Raw genomic sequence first — 10,190 nt, 5'->3', positions numbered from 1 at the left:
GAGGGGAGAAGAAAATCACAGCATACTATCTACTCACAGAGAGTGGTGAATTTGTGGCACTCACTGCCTCATAGCTCGGTGGAGTCTGAACCGTTGAATGGTTTCAAGAAGGAGATAGATATATTTCTAATTAAAGAAAAGGGATGAGGGGATATGGGAACAGGTGGATTTGAGACCAGGGAGAGATCAGCCCTGATTTGATTGAATAGCAGAGCAGGCTCAAAGGGGCAGAATTTGCCTACTTCTGCTCCTAATTCCTATGTATCTAACTATCAATCATTGACAGGAGTGACAATCATCGACTCCCCGTTAATGTCTACTGGACGCTTTAAAACATATGGAAGTATGAAACGAATATTGATGTGGAAAGTGGGACTTTCCAATTATGAATCCCCCCCATCCCCATCCAGGGCTGAGTTGGCAATCCTTGCACTGCCCAAGCTCCCTGCCTCTTGCGGGGGAGGAAGGGTGGGGACTGGTTTCGTGGCATCCAGCGGCCGGGGGGGAAGGGTGAGCGGGTTGCACCGGGCGGAAGTGAAGCGGTCGCCATTGTTGTGTCGTGGCTCTGACGGTTCCCACAGCTGATTGTGAGCTCCCGGCAGAGAGGCGAGGAAAACAGCCCGACCCTCGGATCAAGTCCCCGGTGCCGAGCTTCTCTTTCCCCCCCCTCTCCCACGGCCTCCTCCCGCTGACATTTCCCGGTGAGTTTGATGCAGCAGTAGCCCGGGGGGGGGGGGGGGGTCGCTGTCTATCGGTCTGTCTGGGCTCTTGTGAACCCCGGTGACTCTTCTTCTCCCCCTCCCCCCCCCCCGGGGCCGGTCTCCCTGGCGACCCCGGGCCGCTGGCACTCGATCCCCCGGCGCCCAGAGTAGCAAAGATCAGTTGCAAGAAGCAAATCTTCCCCCACTCCCCGGCTTCTTCAGCCTGCGGCCCTCTCCCGCTGTCATTTTAATGCTGAATCTTAACCCCCACCCCCCCGACATTGCCTAATAATCGAGCCCCAGATTATCGCGGACACATCTTGCTGTCCCCCTTCCTTTTTGTTTTGACTTTTGGGCCCATCCTTTTTTTTTCTTTCCCTCCCCCATTTCAGATGTCAGAGGGATAGCGATTGTAAATACAAGCCACTTATGTGTGTGTGTTTTTTTTTTGTTGAGTCGGTCCCTGCACGGCTGCTGTGTCACAAAGCTGGTTCCATCGCTTTGTTGTTAATCTTTTGCTGTGCGTTTGCTTCTGTCTTTCCGACAAATTGTTTTGTGCGCATTATTGACAGAAATCCAAAATTGAGAACAGCTTTTTTTTTAAGGAGAAAATGTACTCCTTTAATCAAGCACTGTCAATCCTGAAGGTGATGGTGCTGATGCAGTAAAATCCACGCAAAAGTTGTATTTAAATTGTGAGCAGATATTTGGTTGCAGTGGGGCTTGACGACTTTGACTATTCAAACTGGCCTGGATGTTGGGGCTGATTTTTCAGCTCTTGGGCTTTGGTGGACTCTGGAATAGATTGCGACCAAGGCAGAGTAGTAGCCACAACAGTTTAGGGATGGCAGTGACAAAAGTGATGATGTGGAGATGCTGGCGTTGGACTGGGGTAAACACAGTAAGAGTTTTAACAAATTTTGTTAAAACGCTTAGTGACAAAAGTGACAGTGGTTTACTTGACTTCTGGTGATGCCAACCCTAGAACAGGGCATTGGCCACCTTGCTGGAAAGAAGAGAGAATTGTTCACTGGACTTCGTCTCAAACAGAAGGGAAGTTTACATCGTATGTTCATGACAAAAGTTGCCAGTGGTTGAATGAATAATATTTATGAATTAAGAGTTGGATAAAAATGAATCTGAGCAGAAATAGAAGCAAATTATTTTGTTTTGGCTTCATCATTCCAAAAATTACTTAACGGATGAACTGTACATTGTTTTCTCTTCTGATCTAGCAGGGAAAAGTACCACTTGACACAGCCCTGGGTCACAAGATAATGAAATTTCTATTTTAGTGTTTAAAAGAATGAACAATGTTTATATTTTTCCATAGTTAATAAACTACTAACGGAAGCCCACTTCATTTTGGTCATGGGAGTTAGTTACGAAGGAAAATGGGGATTATCCCTTTATTCATGAAAGGAGGAATTTTGCTCCCAAAGAGTCCCATGTTTGATTACCAGTCTGTATGGACTCAGCTTGTTTCAGGGAGGGTGCCATAATTCACCTCCATACTTTTGATTTAGGGAGGATTCCAGTGACGCCTGACAAAGTGTGAACAGGGTTGAAGTCCACTGTGATGCTCTCTGAGATTGAATAGCCTATCAGGACTCACTATTTGGACTTGCCTATAGAATGACCAAATAGACCATGTATCTGACAACTGCCAGGGCTCTGGAAATTTTTTTGGAACCTACCCACCCTGCTTTCTTTTTTGTAACTGCATTTAAATACTTGTGCAACTGGGGGAAGGTGGTACATGACCACTCACTATTTGTGACCAGTGTTTTGTTTCATGCATAGTGTCACTTAATAAGCAAGCATTGTTGAAGATGGCTATCACTGTACTTGGATTGTCAATATCTTGTTCTGTGCTTCATGGAAGCCTAATTGTCTTAACAATAGCGATACAAATGATTCCTGCCAGTGCATTGCTGTTTGTGCTTTCAACTTTGAATAAATTGCCGTTGGCAAACAGAGTTATCAATTCTAGGGAATTTGGGAGATTTGTAAGGATAGGCTAAATGGGCTAGTGATATTCAGCCCAAAGCTCATTCATATCAGCCAGAGGTAGCATTTATGTTTAACTCAAATTTTACTTTTAGAAATCCACTTTAAGTTTTTCTGTGCCATCTCATAACTGGACCCTGTATTCAAGATTAAAACAAATTACTGCGGATGCTGGAATCTAAAACAAATACAGAAAATGCTAGAAAACCTCAGCAGGTCTGACAGCATCTCAAGAGAGAGAATGTAGCTAACGTTTCGAGTCTGGATGACGCTTCGTCAGACCCAGTATTCTAGAGTTCCCAACTTAAACTGCTTCACTCTCCACCTCCCTGTCCTTTAACCCATCCAAGTAAACTCAAATTATCTCTGTTGTTTTGCAAGTTATGATTGCTGAAAGTTCCACTGGAGCAACTCACTAGTACCTACCCAAAGAGCCATTTGCTACACAGTGGTTATGAACAGGAAACCTGGGTGATTTCATGTCCTAGGTCTTCTCTTTTTCCTTATTAATCAAGAGTAAACTTGCAACTTTGCTTGTTAAAAGTACAAGATGGGGCAAGGTTAAATTTTAAACCATGCCTTGTGGCAGGTGATTGGTAGACAGATGAGCAGACACTTGTGATGCTAATCTGTACTGATCTGTGGCACCTTGTTTGATTACTCGCCCTGTGTTTATGCCAAGAACCAGTTCAAATGTCAGAGTTTGAAGCTCACTTTGGAATGTTTCGCAGGTCACTCAACACTTTCTCCTCTGAGGACTGGCTGTTCCTTCAAGAGGTATAAGACTGTAAACAGTGCACATCACAGTGGGGCAGTGATTTTGTTTTGGCTGTTGAAGGGTATCAGGTTAACTCAGATTGACGTAGACAGTCCAAAGATGTTTTCCAGTCTCAGTGGTGTCAGTAACCTACTTGGCATGTGGTATAATCTACCATGTGTGCATGTTGTTGACCTTTGGTGGCCCACATGCAATAGACAGCTGTTAGTCCTCTGTTGTGTAATAAAAAATGGTCCATTATCCACTCATTTCAGTTAACCCTTTCAGGGCTGACTATTTTTAAGGCCATTTCAGTACAGGTGGTAGACATGGATCTTCTGATTGATGACTTTTATTTACTCCTGAATTTGAGTCTAAAAAAACAGTTGCGAATATCAATGTATTTTTGGTGCAGTCAGAAATGAAACAAAGCATTCTTAATTAGAAAAACTGAGGTTTAATCGGCAAAAACAACTTTACACAAAAATGAAAGACGAGTGATTAACAACAGCTTGCAAATTAATAAGTGCTATTAACGTAGGAAAGCATCTCAAACTGCTTCGCAGAAGTATTATCAGTCAAAAGTGGACTTTAAATTAGAGGAGGAGATATTAGGAGGGCTGGTGAAAAGTAATTAACAGGTATATTAATAGGTGTATTTTAAGGAGAGGGAGTTACAGTGAAGTTGTTTAGGTTGCAAATTCTAGTATGCGGGGTTTAGATGCACAATAGTACGGAAATACTTGAAGCAGATTTCTAAGAGGAATTCATGCATGATTATTTGAACCTCAGCACCTTTTCCCTCCTCCCCCACTGCCCATAAAACTAGATTTATCTGCATGTAATATGTTATGTAGTAATGTTGCTTTTTCTCTGCAAGCAAGGAAAGGCGTGTGTATCCCAGCAAAACTGCGGTGTGATGCTGATGCCTGTAGTGAAAGTGGAGAGCTCGTTATCAGGCCTTACTTAACACTAAAGAATGCATGGGAGAAGCATTGAATTTTAACATTGCACCTGTCCCCAAAACACTGTTGACTGAGGAATCACAAGTTATATTTACACCAAAGTTCTAATCAGGATTACAGTTAGTATGGTTTGCTAACCCATCTTGAGCATGTAAATTATGTTTTATGTGTATGTCGGACTGAGCACTTATTTTTTATTTTTAAAATAAGTGGACTGTAGCTTGCTGTGTATGCATTTCTCCCACTTTAAATTGTGAGCACTTCTCTGTGTGGAAGTAGTGTCATACTTGGTCCAAAGCATCTGCATTACTTAATAATGGAAATGTGTATTGTGATGTGTTTTCACAGACTGAGAAACTTTGGACAAACAAATGAGGCATAATGCAATACAGACTTAGGTCGAGTTACCTCTTCCTGTGCTGTACTATTTATTGATTAGGCACATTGAGGGTGTAATTATCCGTCAGTAGTTGAGCCATTAAAGTCAAGATGGTCCCAGGTTCAATCTGTTGTCTGCGTTCAGTCACAGTCCATCTCAACAATTTTGGGGTGAAGAGGGGAATGGGTTCCCATTCCTGATTGCTAACCAGCAGCCCCGGCTAGAGGTGCAAATGTGTGGTCACAGGGCAAGAAATAAACTGGACTCGACTGTGATGCCCTTATAATGAATGCCAGCATTATAATGCCAGCACTCGAGTCAAGGCTCACCCAATGAATAATAGCAGCTTGGCCAGGTACCTATCCATACTCCAGCAAGGAGTCATTGTTTTCAACAAATGAGAAAATTGGTGAGAATGTTGCTCTGAATGATTCAGATCAAGCCTGCGTTGAGTTACCTGAACTCAATGTGGCATGGTGACCCAGTAGTTAGCACTGCTGCCTCACAGCGCCAGGAACCTGGGTTCAATTCTAGGCCTAGTGGCGCCACAACCCTTCACTGGATAGAGGATTGGCTGACTGGCAGAAGGCAGAAGAGTGTGGATAAAGGGGTCTTTTTCAGGATGGCAGCTGGTGACTAGTGGTGTGCCTCAGGGGTCAGTGCTGGGACCACAACTGTTCACAAAATACATTAACGATTTGGACAAAGGAACTGAAGGCACTGTTGCTAAGTTTGCAGATGATACAAAGTTATGTAGAGGGACAGGTAGTATTGAGGAAGCAGTGGGGCTGCAGAAGGACAGGTTAGGAGAGTGGGCAAAGAAGTGGCAGATGGAATACAATGTGGAAAAGTGTGAGGTTATGCACTTTGGAAGGAGGAATGGAGGCATAGACTATTTCCTAAATGGGACAATGCTTAGGAAATCAGAAACACAAAGGGATTTGGGAGTCCTTGTTCAAGATTCTCTTAAGGTTAACATTGCAGGTTCAGTCAATAGTTAGGAAGGCAAATGCAATGTTAGCATTCATGGCGAGAGGGCCAGAATACAAGAACAGGGATTTACTTCTGAGGCTGTATAAGGCTCTGGTCAGACTCCATTTGGAGTATTGTGAGCAGTATTGGCCCAATGTCTAAGGAAGGATGTGCTGGCCTTGGAAAGGGTCCAGAGGAGGTTCACAAGAATGATCCCTGGAATAAAGGGCTTGTTATATGAGGAACGGTTGAGGACTCTGGGTCTGGACTTGTTGGAGTTTAGAAGGATGAGGGGGATCTTATTGAAACTTACAGGATACTGCGAGGCCTGGATAGAGTGGACGTGGAGAGGATGTTTCCACTAGTAGGAAAACAAAAACCAGAGGGCACAAGCTCAGGCTAAAGGGATGATCCTTTAAAACAGAGATGAGGAATTTCTCCAGCCAGAGTGTGGTGAATCTGTGGAACTCTTTGCCAGAGAAGGCTATGGAGTCCAGGTCATTGAGTGTCTTTAAGACAGAGATAGATAAGTTCTTGATTAATAAGGGGGTCAGGGATTATGGGGAAAAGGCAGGAGAATGGTTATGAGAAAAATATCTGCCATGATTGAATGGTGGAGCAGATTCGATGGGCCCAGTGGCCTAATTCTGCTCCTATGCCTTATGGAGTTTGCACATTCTCCTTGTGTCTGCATGGGCTTCCTCAGGGTGCTCTGGTTTCCTTCCACAGTCCAAAGATGTGCAGGTTAGGTGAATTGGCCATGCTAAATTGGCCCTTTGTGTCCCAAGATGTTTAGGTTGGGGGGATTAGCAGGATAAATATGTGGGGCTACAGGTTTAAGGCCTGGGTGGAATGCTCTGTCGGAGAGCTGGTGCAGACTTGATGGGCCAAATGGCCTCCTTCTGCACTGTAGGGATTCTATAAATTTGGACAGTGGTATCATTGACCTGAACACTCGGGTTAAGGAAGTGAGAAAAATCAACCAATCTTTCGGCTGCTGATCATTCATGCTGAAAGTTCCTGCTGCGTTAGGATATCTGGTTAGGACAGGAAGGAGCTCTTTGTGCCAACCCAAAGTGGAATAGCCACTTCTGAATCCCCTGCTGACAGCTATGCAAGTGCAATATAATGTTTCCATTCTTGGCACATTCAAAAATGTAAATATTCTTAGGTCCAGTGTTCTCTGTAAAACTTTGTGGTGTATGGCCAGTTTTTCAATGCATGGTAGCTTTAAGCTGTTTTGCACACTCTGAACAGGGCCTCCACAGTACCTGCTGGGCTGCTGCACAGCTACATGCAGCTTAGCATGAATGTTGCCTAGATGTATAGAAAGCTCCTGCACTGTGAGCAGTTTCTCTTCCTTGAATTAATATCCAAACACTCTTCCATTGTGAAATTTTAATCTAATGCAAAGTCGTCTTTTTGAATGCAAATTCATGTATTTTTACTTTTCCTTCAATTTTCTTGTACCCTTTTGTGAGGCTATTGACCAATGCTAAGCTACATTTTCAAACTTACCATCAACCCTATAAAATGTAGCCCAAGCAGCTATTCACAAAAATGTGAATCGATGGCAGGCAATTTATCTATGAGAAGCACTGGCATTCCGACAATTGCTCAGTATCCACAGATGTACTCCTTTTATCAGGGATCATTTGAAACTATTAAGATTGTATACTTTGCTATTTAATTTTAAATAATCAGGGCATGATTGTACATATAAAATACTATCTACAGTGTGGAAAAAGTAGGAGGGTGTATTTTTGATTTGTGGTGTTGTCCTTCCTACCAAGCTCCCAGCCTTGGCTATGGTTATGTGGAGCCAAAGTAAGTGGAGCTTCCAGGCCCAAACAAGTCCTGTACTAGAAAATGGAGAGCGCTTGATGAAGGGAGCACCTTCACGGTTCAATGTATTGGAGCAAGACTGGAAGAAGCTTGCAATAGGTTTGTTGTTCTTGGTGAACTCAGTGGGGTGTAGATGTGGAAAACACATGGGGACTTCGGTGCAAAAAAGTGACAAATGAAAACGCCAGTCTTTGGGATGGAGTGACATAGTACTATAATTGAACATTAGTTAAATTAACAACAAAAACAGAAAATACTGGAAAATCTTAGCTGGTCTGACAGCATCTGTGGCGAGAGAATGGAGCCAAAGTTTCGAGCCAGGATGACCCTACTTCAGAGTTAAATTAGCATGCATGCATGCAGCAGGTATCGTACATGATGAATTTGACAAAGAAAACAATTATGGGTTGTGGCTTCTATCCTTAGAATCTGTCCTTCGAACAGTAAGATTTCAGCATAAGTAACAAAATGGGTGTGAATTCTTTTCTCTGCAAGACAGCGATGACATAACTAACAAAAAGGGGCCAGAGATTTACTGTCATTTCATTTTTGTGATCACCAATTCCTGTACACGGAGAGAGGCCAAGTTCAAAAATGATGCTCTTTTGTCTCACTACATAATTTGTCTGTTTGTTTCAGGTGAAACTGCCTTTTACCAGGACATCAGTTTGTAAACACAGTTCGACTGGGACATTTAATTTTGGGGTATGCAGAAGGAGTATAGAAAAAGTTGTATACTCCTTTGCTGAAGATCCCTATCAAAGTTCACTGAAATGTAAACTGTCAGTTGTAATCGTGCAGAGCTTGATTTCTGCTGAAGTAGCTTCCATATTTCAACAGCTTTTTAGCATCCTTTAACGGTTTGGAGTACTACAGCAGTAGAGGGTTGAGTATTTTAAGGCACTGATGGGTTTGATCCCTCTGGTTACACATAGATGTACACCTACAAGATGCACTGCAGGAACTCACCAAGGTTCCTTGGACAGCAACTTCCAAACCCATGACCACTACCGTCTAGAAGGACGAGAGCAGCAGATACCTGGGAACACCACCACCTGGAGGTTCCCTTCCATGTCACTCACCACCCTGGCTTGGAAATATATCGCCGTTCCTTCACTTGCTGGGTCAAAACCCTAGAATTCTCTCCCTAACAGCACTGTGGGTGTATCTACACCTCAGGGATTGCAGCAGATCAAGAAGGCAGCTCATCACCACCTACTCAAGGGCAACCAGGGGCGGGCAATAAACGCTGGCCTAGTCAGCAACACCCACATCCTGGAAATGAATTTAAAAGAAGCTGTGAACTGAAAATCAAACCAGATAATCCAGGCTCTCCATACCTGGAGAGTGAAAATTAACCTGTTATTCCAACTCCTAACTGGAATTGTAAAGCAGCGTCACTTGCAGAGCTGTTGTTTGACTTCCATCCTTCAATTCTTCTATTAATTATTTTTTAGCTTGCTTCTTTCTGTCTTCACAACAGTAACTTGTGCTGTGTTTTGGCTCCCCACGCATGGAAGATTTGTCATTTGTTTTCTCATTTAGCTAGACGGGGAGCATAAATGTTCTTTTAGAACAAGGTTGTTATAGTCAAACCAATCTTAACCTTGTGGCATCTGCAAACTACAGTTTCACAGTCGGAAAGGCTAGATAATAATCAGGAGCAGAAGCCTTAGCTGATATTCCCCACCAATCTGGCTGATATCATCACGTTCAGATCAGAGATTGAAATATTCCTTGTCTGTCTGACTCAGGATCGTGCCATGTGATGCATTTGCCACTGTGTGTAGGGGGTGGTGGGGGGAGGGGCTATTGGTAGCTGCCAATGTTCCAAAGCAGGTTTTGCTTTAGTTATTGTTCAGCTGTGAGGCTCCGCACGCAGCACTATTTTGTTAATTAAATTAAGCATACCAGATTTGAATACAAAACCAGTTGACCTCCTATAATGCATGGGAATTTAACTTCATGCGGGCGTAAAGAGTCCTTTGACTATTTTATCAGTGGAAACCACAGTCAGTGATGAGCCTGTCACCATCTGTCTTTCACACCATTATTTCCATCAGTGGACCCTGGAAAATAATAAATATCAATCGGACCAATAAATATTTTTCACTTTTTCTTCCATTGGCTTGAGGAAGCAGATGCAATTACAGACTGTCTCCACCCTGCCAACTTGGCTAAGGTCATTCTAACCATCTGAAATGAGCCCAGTCTTTTACTTGCCTAACACCTCCATACCTGAATTGTCCAGTAGGATGAAAGAATAGTGATCAATTTCACCCAACTGTAGAGGCACTTATTCTGAGACCAGTTGGCTCAACATTAGATCGACAATGGATGAAGTGGTCCAGAGAGACATCACTGTGACCAGCAAGAAACAACATACAACTTTGTATGTTCACATTGTGGGAGGCCATTAATTTTTCCATAGAGGTATTCAGCAAGCCTTCTTTCAAAGGCCAAAGCATTTCATTACTTTGATGCTGTTATCCCACATCTCTAGCTTGACTATCAGACAGGTAGTGTGTAAAGCCTCAGGAGGAGAGTGGCTGGATGGCACA

At 43.3% G+C, this 10,190-nt stretch overlaps 1 protein-coding gene across 1 annotated transcript in view; it reads left to right on the top strand.

Annotated features, from left to right (window-relative positions):
• Nucleotides 1-449: 449 nt before the first annotated feature.
• Nucleotides 450-10,190, top strand: part of sar1b (secretion associated, Ras related GTPase 1B) — a 30,773-nt gene continuing 21,032 nt past the window's right edge. Inside the window, exon 1 of the mRNA XM_078230864.1 lies at nucleotides 450-701. The gene's annotated coding sequence lies outside the window, so the exon portion shown is untranslated. The remainder of the gene's footprint in view (nucleotides 702-10,190) is intronic.

Source organism: Mustelus asterias, chromosome 16 (genome assembly GCF_964213995.1).
Source record: "Mustelus asterias chromosome 16, sMusAst1.hap1.1, whole genome shotgun sequence".
NCBI lineage: Eukaryota > Metazoa > Chordata > Chondrichthyes > Carcharhiniformes > Triakidae > Mustelus > Mustelus asterias.
This window is presented reverse-complemented; position numbering and strand designations above follow the sequence as displayed.